Genomic DNA, 15,783 nt, shown 5'->3' with positions numbered 1-15,783 from the left:
GTGTCTATCTTTGGTTTAAACCAGCATCTGCAGTTCCTTCCTACTACAGTTCCTTGTCTCTTCAACTCGATGTTGCTGCCTAACGAAGCCCTTTCTTATCAAGAATCCACCTACCCCTGTCTTAAAAAGCATTGCCTTTTGGGCACGAGGTATCGATCCTCTGAAGAAAATTCACCCACCCCTGTAGATGATTCCTTATTGTGAACAATGAAGGCAAGTATCGCAAATGCCTGAATATAACAGATGCCGTCCCATTATGACAAAGAAGATCAAGAGGACTTGCCTCAATGTCCTGTGGCAACATTTATCCTTCAACTAATCTTGATCCAAGCTGACATTTCCCAAATATTCCCTAATACATCTGCAGAAGGGTCCTGACCCGAAACATCGTCTCTCCATGTCCTTCCTGATCTGCTGTGTTACTCCAACACTTTCTGCCCATTTTTTGTAAACCAGCATCTGCAGTTACCTTATGTCTCCGTGACATTGACTTGCAAATTGAAATGGTACACCATTGTAATTTAAATCACTTTGGTTTTTTTTTCCCCCTTCAACTCTCTGCTAAGCTTCCATCCATTTTAATTCCTCCACTTACTCTACTTAGCAAACTCGTTCCTGTCTCAGCAGTCTGTCTGGGCTCACCATCATTTTCTGCCAACACGGACTGTGCACTAAATTGCTTGGTCTACTCGGGATGACATGAATAACAAGGCATCATCCGAGAGGGAGAATTAATATTCATATTGTCAGTTTAATTAGTTGCCTGTCCTGCAGATCTGACTGCGCTGCTTTCTGTACACTCTGAAACTGAGCTCTTTCCAAGATTTAGTGTGACGGACCAGTCTCTATCTCACTCCTGATTTAATTCCCCACACGAGTGACCTCAGCTCTGTTTCAAGGCCGTCTCCACTCTGAGATCATTAGGGAGGTCAAACCGTAACGGCACTGACAGGCACGGTCACACAGCAGGAGAGTTGCGCAAAGACCCGGGTTCGATCCCGATAACCGTGCTATTTGTACAGTATGTTCTCCCCATGACCGTGTGGCCTCTCTCCGGGTGCTCCAGTTTCCTCACACATTCCAAAGACATGAGGCTTGTTGGTTAATCGACCTCTATAAAATTGTAAATTGTCCCTCGTGTGTAGGATAGCGCTAGTGTACGGGGTGGTCACTGGTCGGTGAGGGAACGGCGAGCCAAAGCGCTTCTTTCCGCACTGTATCTCTAAACTAAAAACTAAACTAACGGTCCCGATGCAGCATGAATTTCATCTCTTCTGCAGCGATCGTCCTTATTACTGCCATCTGCACTCAGATGTTCATGTCATAGGAACAGAATTAGGCCATTTGGCCCATCGAGACTGCTCTGCCATTCAATCATGGCAGGTCTATCTTTCCCTCCCAACCCCATTCTCCTGCCTTCTCCCCTGACACTCGTACTAATCAAGAATCTATCAATTTCCACCTTAAAATTATCCAATGACTTTGCCTCCACCGCCATGGGCGGCAATGAATTCCACAGATTCACCACCCTCTGACAAAATAAATTCCTCCTCAACTCCCTTCTAAAGGTACATCCTTTTATTCTGAGGCTGTGCCCACTGGTCCTAGATGCTCCAACTAGTGGAAATATCCTCTCCACATCCACTCTGTCCAGTCCTTTCACTATTTGGTAAGTTTCAATGAGTTCCCACTTATCTTTGTAAACTCCAGCGAGTACAGTCCCAGTACCATCAAATGCTCATCATCACGCTCTGCTTGGTACAATGTAAACCCGCCACTCACAGAGGAAGGAGCTCCCTTTGTTTACTGAATCCTTTGCAACCCACAGCAGTCGACCACCAATGTCTTTATTGAAAGTGACGGCCACATTGTGCACAGCAATGATCTGATGATGGAGACACAAGGAACTGCAGATGCTGTTTAATGAAAAAATATACACAACATTTTGGAGTAACTCAGTGGGTCAGGCAGCATCTCTGCAAAACATGGAAGGTGACGTTTCGGGTTGAGGCTCTTCTTCAGACTGAGATGATCTGATGGGGTTGGGTGAACCATAGGTGCGTACAAGTGGTGTTTCATTGGCAATGGGTGGAATAAGTGACAATCTTACTCACTTCCTCACAGTGTCACTCAGTCCACCCCTCTGCCAATCAAACACCACAAACACCTGTATCCACCTATCACTTGGAGCCTTTCCCCCGCCCCCATACTTTGTGTCCATCTTTCTCCCCTTAATACCATCAGTCTGAAGAAGGATACCAACCCCGAAACACTGCCATGGAGTCATGCAACACGGAAACAGACCCTTCAGCCCAACTTGCCCATGCCGACCAAGCTGCCCTACCTACACTAGTTCCACCAGCCCGCATTTGGCTCATATCCCACCTGTGTACCTGTCCATGTACCTGTCATACCTGTCCCTCCACAGATAGTGCCTGGCCCTCTGGGTTCCTCCAGCACTTGCCTGTGTCTTGCTTAAGGTTTCAGCATCCTGTGTGTCCAGTGACCTGCTTCTTCACTTGATTTACATGGACTGACTTGTAACAACCGTGCCAGTGTGTGCTCTCGACATTGCCCACATCCCAGCCCTCTTTCCTTACCATCTATGAGAATGGCCCTGGATCTATAGAGGAGGATAGACTTTCAGGCTTGGGGTGTGGCTGGGTTGTAGTGTGGGAGGGGCATCAGAGCCAATACATAAAAGCTGGCACCTCCATCTCATCCCTTGGCACCTCAACAGTTAAACACACCAAGGCAGCATCTGTACCCCCGTAGCTGATTCCTGAAGGACTGTATTTCCTGATGCCTGGCACCTGATGCAAACCCTACTCTGGAAACGGCTTCATGCTATTTATATTCCCCTCACTGGCCAATTCTCAAAGGACAGTTGAAGTCTTTTCTTTGCAATAACAATACTTGTCCACACCCTCAGCTCGCTCTCCCCTTGCCCTCTCCCACTCTTCCCATACCTTAGTTCACATGTCATAGGAGGAGAATTAGGCCATTCGGTCCATCAAGCCATTCAATCACGGCAGATCTATCTTTCCCTCACAACCCCTTCTCCTGCCTTCTTCCCCTAAACTTTGATGCCCTTACTAATCAAGAATCTGTCACTCCGCTTTAAAAATACCCAAAGATGGCCTCCACAGCCGTCTGTGGCAATGAATTCCACAGATTCACCGTCCTCTGACATAAAAACTTCCTCCTCATCTCGTTTCTAAATGTATGTCCTTTTATTCTAAGGCTGTCCCCTCTAGTCCCAGACTATCGCACTAGTGGAAACATCCTCTCCACAGTCACTCTGTCCAGGCCTTTCACTGCACCCACTCTCTCACCCCTCCCCACAAATTCCACCTTCTAAACCACCTCACCTGCGCCCCCTCCTGTTACAATTTCTACCTTCCATCTCATGGCCAGTGGAACAAGGGGATAGTAATCTGATGAAAGCCTGCTACCAGAAATGTTCCTGGAGTCATACAGCACAGAAACAGGCCCTTCGGCCCAACTCGTCCATGCCAACCATAATGCCCCATCGAGGCTAGTCCCATGTGCATATGTTTACCCCATATCTCTCCAATATCTTTCCCATCCATAAAAGATTGTGTCAAGAACCGGAGGGTTTAGGTTTAAGGTGAGGGGGGAAAGTTTTAATAGGAACCAGAGGGGTAACTTTTTCACACAGAGGATGGTAGGTACTATCACAAAGTCTTAAAATAATTTAGAAAGGTACATGGATAGCATAGGTTTAGAAGGATATGGGCCAAATGCAGGCAGGTGGGACTAGTATAGATGGGGCATGTTGGTCGGCATCTGCAAATTGGACCGAAGGGACTGTTTTCACGCTGTATGACTCTATTTATTCTCTCTTCTGTACTCTACTCCTCATGATTCTCCCCACACCCCCATCAACTCCCCCCAGATTCTGCCCCCTCAATCACTCACCAGAAGACAATTTACAGCAGCCATTGAACCTACCAACCAACAGGGGTGCGGGGTGCGGGAGGAAACCGGAGCACGGGGAGGAACCCCACGCGGTCACCGGGTGAATGTGCAATCTCCGCACACAGACAGCACCCGAGGTCAGGATTGAACCCATGTCTCTGGTGCTGTGAGGCAGCAGCTCTACCCGCTGCACCACTGTGCCACTCAACATGGCCCTGGTATTTAGAAGCTTATTAAAATGATGCCGACCCATACTGTTTATAACAGACCAGGTCTGACACAGATTCCACAGAGACAACAGACACCACAAGTACTCCTTTAATGTACGAGTGATGTTACAGCCCCAGCCAAAGTGAAAGAGTTAGTTTAAACAGAGAATAGAGCACAGAAAAAGACCACTCAGCCCCTCTCTTGCATGCTGGTGTTTAAGCCTCATATTGAGTCCCATCCCACCCCTCCATCTCTTTCCCCATCACCATCATCTCTTCAGTCAGCTCCCATTATATTCATAGGTAAGAGGGGAAAGATTTAAAGGGGAACTGGGAGAGCAACATTTTCATACGGAGGCACAGATACTGGTAGACGAGGTACAATTAGGACATTTAAAATACTTTTAGATGTGTGCGTGGAGGGATATGGGCCATATGGGACTAGCTCAGATAGACAACTTGCCTGGCATGAACATGTTTGGCTGAAGGGTTTCCTGAAATGCCACCCTTCCTTTTTCTCCAGAGACATTACCCGACCCATTAAATTACTCCAGCACTGCGTCTGTCTATGGCCGAAGGGCCTGATTCCATGCTGTGTAGTTCTATGACTACATATTCACTCTGTTTATCGTGAGTTTAATTTCTCTGTGGGAAGAAAGGTTTTTTTTCTGAACTCCCTCTGCGTTTCCCAGTAACTAATTCTACATCGAGTCTTAATCTTCCCAGTAGAAACACTGGTAACGTCTATCCAGTTTTAGGTGGGCATCAGTCTTCCCTGCAGGAAATAAACCAGCTTCTTGGATTTGGGATCAAGTTTGCAGGTCCTCCTCACCCTTTCAGAAACATGTACAGTGGCTTGCAAAAGTTTTCAAACCCCTTGAACTTTTCCACATTTTGTCACATTACAACCACAAACGTAAATGTATTTTATTGGGATTTTATGTGATAGACCAACACAAAGTGGTGCATAATTGTGAAGTGGAAGGAAAATGATACATGGTTTTCAAATTTTTTTACAAATAAAAAACTGAAAAGTGTGGCGTGCAAAAGTATTCAGCCCCCCTGAGTCAATACTTTGTAGAACCACATTTCTCTGCAATTACAGCTGCAAGTCTTTTGGGGTATGTCTCTACCAGCTTTGCACATCTAGAGATTGAAATTTTTGCCCATTCTTCTTTGCAAAATAGCTCAAGCTCAGTCAGATTGGATGGAGAGTGTCTGAACAGCAGTTTTCAAGTCTTGCCAGAGATTCTCAATTGGATTTAGGTCTGGACTTTAACTGGGCCATTCTAACACATGAATATGCTTTGATCTAAACCATTCCATTGTAGCTCTGGCTGTATGTTTAGGGTCGCTGTCCTGCTGGAAGGTGAACCTCCGCCCCAGTCTCAAGTCTTTTGCAGACTCTAACAGGTTTTCTTCCAAGATTGCCCTGTATTTGGCTCCATCCATCTTCCCATCAACTCTGACCAGCTTCCCTGTCCCTGCTGAAGAAAAGCATCCCCACAGCATGATGCTGCCACCACCATGTTTCACAGTGGGGATGGTGTGTTCAGGGTGATGTGCAGTGTTAGTTTTCCGCCACACATAGCGTTTTGCATTTAGGCCAAAAACTTCAATTTTGGTCTCATCTGACCAGAGCACCTTCCTCCACATGTTTGCTGTGTTCCCCACATGGCTTGTGGCAAACTGCAAACGGGACTTTTTATGGCTTTTTTTCAACAATGGCTTTCTTCTTGCCACTCTTCCATAAAGGCCCGATTTGTGGAGTCCACGACTAATAGTTGTCCTGTGGAGTAACCATGGCTGCTTCTCTGATCAATGCTCTCCTTGCCCTGCCTGTCAGTTTAGGTGGACGACCATGTCTTGGTAGGTTTGCAGTTGTGCCATACTCTGGATTGAACAGTGCTCCATGAGATGTTCAAAGCTTGGGATATTTTTTTATAACCTAACCCTGCTTTAAACTTCTCCACAACTTTATCCCTGACCTGTCTGGTGTGTTCCTTGGGCTTCATGATGCTGTTTGTTCACTATTTGTTCTCTAACAAACCTCTGAGGCCTTCACAGAACAGCTGTATTTATACTAAGATTAGATTACACACAAGGGGACTAATTTACTAATTAGGTGACTTCTGAAGGCAATTGGTTGCACTGGATTTTATTTAGGGGTATCAGAGTAAAGGGGGCTGAATACTTTTGCACGCCACACTTTTCAGTTTTTTATTTGTAAAAAAATTTGAAAACCATGTATCATTTTCCTTCCACTTCACAATTATGTGCCACTTTGTGTTGGTCTATCACATAAAATCCCAATAAAATACATTTACGTTTGTGGTTGTAACGTGACAAAATGTGGAAAAGTTCAAGGGGTATGAATACTTTTGCAAGCCACTGTACATAAGCAAAACCAAGGCTGATGCCAGCAAAAGGAAATGGAATCCACACAGTACTGGACATCCTTCACCCTTGCCTCATCTCCTCCCCTGTAAAAACATCTCAAGACATCACGGGATGTGACCAGGAGACTTGGCAAGGCACCAAGTTACCCGCTTAAGAGCCAAGACCTACGTCCTCTGCCTGTAACAGATGTCGTAGGGTGGAATGAAGAGGGCAAAGTTCGAAGAGGAAATACAACACCCTTGAGGGCCAAAGGAATCTACGATGCACCCACGTCAATCACCATCATTACTGGATGAGAATCGAAAGAAAACAGAAACAACTGGTTTCCCCGGCAATATACTTCGTTTTTATCAGGGAGAGAAAAAAAATGTACATTTAAATTTTAAAACGAAAATAGCCCACCTTCTGTGAATTGTGGTGATCTTCCACTTAAAAGTTTTTTTTTTTTTTAACGGCAATTTAAGTGTAATTCGTACTGAGTGGAACCTTTCACAATGTAAATAACTCAACGTTTTTTGCATGTTGCAACCTTGCTGAAACTGCATGCAATATATTGCTTAAAAAGCGGATGCAATTGGAATGGAACGATGATGGTTCAGGTGAATCTGCAGTGTCTGATGTTGAACGCACATTAGTAAGGTGGTGGGAAAGCTCAGGTGCTACCTCGGAGAAAGTAGCCTGGCTCTGTCAGGGCCTCATAGGAAAGTGTTGCAACACAAAGCAAAACTCCCTCTCATAACGGAAGGGAAGGGAAGAAACTTGGTCGGGAAGCCGCTTGATCTTTTCCGAGATGTCATTGCCATCTCTCCGCAGCCATGTCCCAAGTCTGTGGAGAGGGTGCAAGACATCTTGCAATCTCCTTGACAGTTCCCCAACATGCAGCGACACCACATTCTCACGGTAACATGGAGGCACCAGGAAATGCAGGTGCTGGAATCGTGAGCAAAACACAAAGTGTTGGAGGAACTCAACGGGTCAGGCAGCATCTGTGGAGGGAATGGAAAGGGCAGGACCCTTCTTCAAACTGATTGGAGTGAGGGGAGGGGCGGAAAGGTGGAAAAGAGAGGTAGGGGCAGGACAAAGCCTGGTGAGTGATAGGTGGATACAGGTAAGGGGGTTTTAATAGGCAAATGGGTGGAGTATGTGACAAAGGCTGGAGGTGAAAAGGAGACAAAAAGGTGTCTGATAATGAGAAGAGTGAAATGTAAATCCAGAGGGAAGGATATAGGTGAAAGGGGACGGGGGGAAAGAATGGGGGGAGGGGGGGGGATAAATGGAAGAACAGCCTCAGGAATGAGAGATAAGCATATGGAGTCTCCATCTATCTGAAGAAGGGTCCCGACCCGATATGTCGTATGTACATTCCTTCCACAGATGCTGCCTGACCCGCTGAGTTCCTCCAGCACTTTGTGATTTATTCATGTTTCCAGCATCTGCAGTTCCACGTGCCTCCTTTGACTGCTTGCTGAGAACTGCCAGCTATCTGCAATTCATGGGTGTTTTATGCAAATTCTCTAAATGTCTACTCAATACATGAGCCTAATTGCAAAACATCTGAAGCTACAACTTGAGGCTGTTCCAGAATTTGCACGATTAGCTCTTTTAGTTTCCTGCACCTTAAAAATCCCTTCCCACGCAATATTCAAATCTCGGACAATCTCATTAGCACTGTGACTTTGGAGTACATTTCGTGTGCACATTTCATTATACAATCATTGCCTTCTCTGTTCTTGAATATATATTCACGAGTTTGCACAGTGGCGCAGTGGGAGGCGTTGCAGTCTTACAGCGCCAGAGACCCTGGTTCCATCCTGACCACGGGTACCATATGTGTGGAGTTTGTACGTTTTCCCTGTGACCACCTGGGTTTTCTCCGGGTGCTCCGGTTTCCTCCTACACTCCAAAGACGTGCAGGTTTGTAGGTTAATTGGCCTCAGAATAAAAACATGTAAATTGTCCCTGGAGTGTAGGATAGTGCTAGTGTCCGGGGTGATTGCTAGTCGGCAGGGATTCGGTGGGCTGAAGGGCGTGTTTCTGCACTGTATCTCCAAAGTCTAAAGTAAGGCCTAATGTCAAAAGTTGTCCTTATGATTAACGCCTTGCTGAAACCCTACAGGCACCCTGTGGCATTACTCTTTAGAGGTGAAAATCTCTATAGTTCCCAGGCTGTCTTCAATTAAGTCTTGTGTTTCTTTTGGTTTGGTTTAATCAGAGAACATAGAACAGCGCAGCACAGGAACAGGCCGTTCATCCCACAATGTCTGTGTCAAACATGATGCCAAGATAAGATACTCTCATCACCTGCATGTGATCCATATCTATCCATTCCCAGTATATCCATGTGCCTATCTAAAAGCCTCTTAAAAGCCACTATCGTATCTACCTCCACCACCAACAATGGCAGCGCGTTCCAGGCACTCACCACTCTCTGTGTTAAAAACGTACTCTGCACATCTTCTTTAAACTTTTCCCCAATGCGGAAATTGATAAGTTCTCGATTAGGAAGGGCGATAATATTACGGTGAGAAGGCAGGAGAATGAGGTTGAGAGGGAAAGATACATTAGCCATGATTGAATGGTGGAGTAGACTTGATGGGCCGAATGGCCTAATTCTGCTCCTATCACTTATGAACTTATGAGGGGGGAAAAATAGATCGGCCACGATCGAATGGCGGAGCAGACTCGATGGGCTGAATGGCCTAATCCTGCTCCTATGTTTTATGGTCTTATGGTCTCAGTTTAAAGGTTTCCCCCCTGAGAAAAAAATTCTGACTATCTACCCAAGGTATGCCTCTCATAATTCTATATACTTCTATCAGGTCTCCCCTCAACCTCTGGCGTTCCAGAGAAAACAACTCACGTTTGTTTGGTCCAGTTTGAAGAACATTCTGCTGCTTTGGTACCAGTAAGGAAGGTCTTCTTGTGTTTGCAAAGACCTCCAATAGAGCGTACCTTCCTAATGTGATCAGCATTGCACTATTAACACTCAATATGAATGACAAGTCACGGAAAGCTAAGTAATGAGCCCCTACTTTGCGGGTCAGCCTTTACCAGGGAGCCAGGTTTTTTGGGAGACTCACAAGATAAAGACAAGGTCATCTTAAAACTAAATGCTCTCGGGCTGAGCAATCTCATTGATCCTTAATATTGTAGAAGCAACAAGCTGCAAATGTTGGTTTACAAAAAAAGACACGATGTGCTGGAGTAACTCAGTGGGTCAGGCAGCAGCTCTGGAGAACATGACCATGTTCTTAAAAGGCATTCGGACAGTTACATGGATAGGAAAGGTTTAGAGGGATATGGGCCAAACGCAGGAAGGTGGAACTAGTATAAATGGAGTACGTTGGTCAGCATGGGCAAGCTGGGCCGAAGGGCCTGTTAATCCGTGTTGTATGACTCTATGAGGTGATGTTTTGAAGAAGGATCCCAATTTGACACATCCAGAGATGCTGCCTGATCTCTGAGTTAGTCCGGCAATTTGATCCTTAATATTCTTTTGTAATGTGTCCAATATTGATATAATTGTTAAAATAAACCCTAAGGGAGATGTCCAACTGACTCCATTTAATGTGGGTCGGGCATCTGAATGATACAAAGATTGACCCATTAAAAAAGTGAGTGTCGCTCAATGGGGCAATTCTTCCTCAGAGAGTTAATTCTCATCAGTTTAATTTTCCGGTTTATTGAATTCGGATTTGAATGGTTTGTTCATTATTGGTAGCAATCCAGATCGGTCGTTTATTGCCACTGTTTGAAGATCTGGAAATGAATCAGTGGAATTCTGACTTTGGTTCACTCCCTGCGTATGTGTTGTCCTTCGTCATTTAGAACTGTCCAAGCGAGCAACAAATTGTAAATAGCTTACTCGAGATTTCAGCAAATAGTTAGTCAGACTAAAGAGAAAAACTTGCACTTAACACGGCGCCTCTCATAACCTCAGGGCATCCCCAAAGCACTTTACGGCCAATCGAGTACTTCTTGAAGTGTAGTGATCATTGTAACGTCGCAAGCGTGGCAGCTAATTTGCACACAGCAAGATCCCACAAACAGCAATAAGTGGCAGTCAATGGATGTGGGGGGGGGGATGGATGGAGTAGGTGAAGAGGGATCCAGGGTGGTTTATGTGACGGCTATGTGAGAATTTACAGGGTAGCATAGCGAGCTCATGGGGATTTGTGCTCTGAAGTTTGCGTGCGACAATCTGTTCTCTAGGAGTGTCCCACCAAGGGGTCAGCCATGGCCCAGGAAACTGTATAAACCATATAACCATATAACAATTACAGCACAGAAACAGGCCATCTCGACCTGTCTAGTCCGTGCCGAACACGTATTCTCCCCTAGTCCCATACACCTGCGTTCAGACCATATCCCTCCATACCTTTCCCGTCCATATAACTATCCAATTTATTTTTAAATGATAAAAACGAACCTGTCCCCACCTTCACTGGAAGCTCATTCCACACAGCCACCACTCTCTGAGTAAAGAAGTTCTCCCTCATGTTACCCCTAAACTTCTGTCCCTTAATTCTCAAGTCACAGGGGGGAATCCTCTGCTTTTAGAGTATAACCGGGTCCCCATGTAGCATCTCATGTGAAACATCACCTCTCCTGACTGTGTATCACTTCTCAGTGTGTAGGAAGGAACTGCAGATGCTGGTTTATACCGAATATAGACACAAAAGGCTGAAGTAGCTCGGCGGGTCAGGCAGCATCTCTGGAGAAAATGAATAGGTGATATTTCGGGTGGAGACCCATCTTCAGACCCCCTCAGTACTGCAGGTATTTCGGGTCAAGACCTTTCTTCAGATCCTTCAGTCCTGTAGGGTTTGAAGAAGGGTCTCGAACCTAAATGTCACCTGTCCCTTTTCTCCAGAGATGCTGCCTGACCCGCTGAGTTACCCCAGCATTTTGTAGCAGCTCTGAATGTTCACACTGGGCACGCCACTGTCGGGATAGGGACGGGCCAACGACCTTCGACCTACTTCTCCACCTGATGACCTCTCACCTGCCCGTGATGACAGCTTTAAACTAGTGTATTTCCCGCTTTGAAGCCAGCCCCAACCCTTTCCCCTCCCCTCCCCTCCCCGTGTTTTAAGATGACCAAGGTTGATGGAGATTAGCTTGAGGCAGGGAAGAGGAAACGGTCCAGTCCAACTCCTAAGAAGAATCGGAAGTCAATGCAGTTGCTATCGTAGCGTTTAAGAGATATTTGGACAGGTACATGGATAGGACAGGTCTAGAGGGTTATGGGTCAAACACAGGCAGGTGGGACTATTGTGGATGGGGCATGTTGGTCAGCACGGGCAAGTTGGGCTGAAGGGCCTGTTTCCACTCTCTATGACTATGACCCTGATAGTGAGGAAGCGAGGGGAATGGGGGAGTTGGAACAGTCTAAGCACATTTAGCATCTTCAGGACACACAGGAAAACGTTGTCATGCTTAAGAGGCAAAACTTTTCATTTCACAGCTCGTTCAAAACGTGACTGAGAAATGCCAGGTTTTTAAAGTCATTTCCGTTAACTTGGGACAGCCCAGAACTGGAAAGGAGCGGAAAATGACTAGCCTCCCATTCCTCTTCATGTGTTTGCTTTTGGCTTGTACATGTACATGTTCAGCTGTATTCACAAGGTGAAAAGCCAGGCTTGGGATGAACCAAACACACTGTTATTGATTAAATGGATAAAGAAATCACACCTTTGCTCTGGCTCTTGTTTTTATTTTACTGGCCACATATTTCATTTTGTTTTAGAGATACAGCGCTGAAACAGGTCCTTCTGCCCACTGAATCCACGCTGACCAGCTATCACCTGGACACTAGTTCCATCTTACACACTGGGGACAATTTACAGAAGGAAATTAACGATGTGGTCTTTGGAATGTGGGAGGAAACTGGAAAACCAGGAGGAAATCCACGCATTCACAGGGAGAATGTACAAACTCACTACCGACAACATCCGTGGTCAGGATCAAACCTGGGTCTCTGGAGCTGTGAGGCAGCAACTCTACCGCTGTGCCACAAATTGATTCATTCACGAGAGAATAAATAGGGTGAATGCGCAGAGTCTTTTACCCAAGGTTGGGGAATCAAGGACCAGAGGCCGTAGGTTTAAAGTATGAGGGTAAAGATTTGATAGGAACCTGAGGATCACCTTTATCAGACTGGGAATGGTGGCTAAAGGGAATGAGCTGCCAGAGGAGGTAGTTGAGGCAGGTACTATAACATCATTTAAAAGACACTTGATAGACACAAAGATCTGGAGTAAATCATCGGGTCAGGCAGCATCTTTGGAGAAAAGGATTAAGTGATGTTTTGGGTCGTAACCCTTCTTCAGACTGAAAGGAGAGGGGGCTGGGGGGGGGGGGGGGTAGATCAGAAAAGGACAGAATAAAAAAGAACTAGCAACTGATGGCCAAAGAAAACACTTAATAAGCCACATTAATAACTACACGGATTGGAAAGGTTTGTAGGGATATGGGCAAGGACGGGCAGGTGGGCCTGGTGTAGATGGTGTATCTTGGACGGCTTGGATCAGCAGGACTGAAGTGCTATGATTCTATCTATAATTGAGAGAGACAGGTCCTCCGCCCACCGAGTCCAGGCAGTCTATTGATCACTCATTCACACACTAATGCCATGTTATCTTACTGTCTCATCCACTTCCTACACATGAGGGGCAACATTACAGAGGGCCAATTCACCTACAAACCCACACGTCATTGAAATGTTGGAGGAAACCGAAGCACCCAGAGGAAAACCCACGCGGTCACAAGGAGGACTGACAAACTCCACACAGACAACATCCGAGGTTTCAGTTGCTGTGAAGCAGTAGCTCGGTCAGTATGGTACACTATTACTTGTAATAGTGCTACATGTAAAACTATTACTACTAGTCATCTCATGCAATATGCTACTTTCAAAAGATTTTGATTCTACATAGCGCTTATCGTAATCTACCCACCCGTTTCAGAGCCAATCCGAGCCTTTATTGAGGAGCAATGTCATAATATAAAACATAAAGTGCTGAGGAACTCAGTGTGAAATGAATGGACAGATGACATTTCGAGTCAGGACCCTTCTGTCTGATGGAGCAGAGGAAAGCTGGGAGCGGGACAAAGCCTGGTAATTGGCTAACATCCTACATTGTGGGGGATTTTAATGTAGGAAGCAACAAAGGTATGGAGACCAAGACCTAGGAAGTTGAGCTACTGATGTGTTGAGATACTGATTCATTGACAGAGAAGATGGAAGTCATCAAATGCTAACTCCTACGTTGAACTGTGAGGCATTTCATTAAGTATTTACATCCATCGGGGGACTTCTGGCATTCAAGACTTTTTGATAGGTGCATGGACATACAAGGGATGGAGAGATATGGACTATGTACAGGCAGAGAAGAGTTGGTCTTGGCATCATGTTGGGCACAGACATTCCGGGCCGAAGGGCATATTCCATTAGTTTAGTCTAGAGATACAGCGTGGCAACAGACCCTTTGGCCCGTAAAGTCTACACCGACCATTGATCACCCAATCTCACTAGTTCTATGTCATCCCAGTTTCGCATACTACATACTAGGGGCAATTTACAGAAGCCAATTAACCTACAGACCTGCACGTCTTACGGATGTGGGAAGAAACTGGAGCACCCAAAGAAAATCCACACTGTTGCAGGGAGAACGTGCAAACTCCATACAGACAGCACCCGTAGTCAGGATCGAACCCGAGTCTCTAGCACTGTGAGGCAGCAATTCTACCACTGTGCCACCATGCCACCTTGAAGGCTGATCTGCTGTACTCCACTATGTTCTATGTTCTGTTATTTTGGATTTGAAGCCTCCCCAGTAACTCGTTTTGAATTCAATCATTTAGCTAATTGACTTTCGCTGTGGCTCTCTATCCTGAAGGGACAGGATCTTCCTGCAACAATAGCGATAAAGCACTGAAAATAAATCTTTAGCTTCCCATCAGACTCAAAGATCTGATGGTTATAGAGATGAGTGACTGCAGCTCTCTGAAGTGGCAGCAAGTTAGAGTGGGCTCATAGCGGATTTATCTGCATGTCAAAGCGTCCACTGGTTATAAACAAAAATAAGAGTTATGACATTAATTGCAGATCTCTGGATAATAGCGGATAATTGAAATGAAATATCACTCCATTTAAACCCAACTGTACCACTTTTTGTTTGTTAGTTAGTTTAGTTTATTGTCACGTGTACCAAGGTACAATAAAAAGCTTTTGTTGCATGCTAACCAGTAAGCAAGCAGGTGGACGACTGTAGATGGGACATGTTAGTCGTTGTGGGCAAGTTGGGCTGAAGGGCCTGTTGCCATGCTGTATGACTATAATTCTATGACTATACATGATTACAATCGAGCCGTCCACAATGTAGAGATACGTGATAAAGGGAATAAATAGCTTTTGATGCACGATACAGTCCAGTAAAGTCCGATTAAAGATAATCCGAGGGTCTCCAGTGAGGCAGATCGGGGAGGTCAGGCCGAACCCTCTCCGCTAATTGTTGAGAGGATCCGTTCAGTCCTGGGTGCCTCATGGCAGCTGGAGGAACAGAATTCCGTTTGGGGAGTCTGCACCCGGGGGCATGAACATGAATTCCCCTTGTTAATCTGGAGTCCCCCTGTGTGCCTTCGGGTTTTCACACTTCTTGCTGATAGGAGCCCCCGATCAGTCTGAAGAAGGGAAACGTTGCCTATTTCCTTCGAGAGGCACCCGCTGAGTTTCTCCAGCTTTTTTGTGTGACCAGGGTGGGACTGGTCCTCGATTATGCTGGTGGCCTTGCTCAGGCAGCGTGAAGCGTAGATGGAGTCAATGGTAGGGAGGATGGTTTGACAAACCCCAAGAGACAGCCACAGCTACATTAGATAGGAACCTTCATTATCTTACAGACTCCACATTTTTAGGACCTTTGAAACTTTGAAAGGATGAAAGGTGTCGGTGAAAACGTGGTGACTCTTGTGCACTGCCTCAGTGTAATATACTATTTAATCCACTCTTGTATTTGCCTGTGATTGTGCTTATATCTCGTAAGATTTTACTCAATTGAATGCAAAAAATAATTTCACTGCACCTACATACATGACAATGAAGTATCATTGAACCATTGAAAATGGAACCATGCTGCGGGGAAAAGCTTAGAGGTGGTAGAGCTGCAGCTTTTACAGCGCCAGAGACCCGGGTTCGTTCTTGACTACAGGTGCTATCTGTACGGAGTTTGCA

This window comes from Leucoraja erinacea, chromosome 14 (assembly GCF_028641065.1).
Source record: "Leucoraja erinacea ecotype New England chromosome 14, Leri_hhj_1, whole genome shotgun sequence".
Taxonomy (NCBI): domain Eukaryota; kingdom Metazoa; phylum Chordata; class Chondrichthyes; order Rajiformes; family Rajidae; genus Leucoraja; species Leucoraja erinaceus.
The sequence above is the reverse complement of the archived record's forward strand: the minus strand, read 5'-3'. Positions refer to the sequence as shown.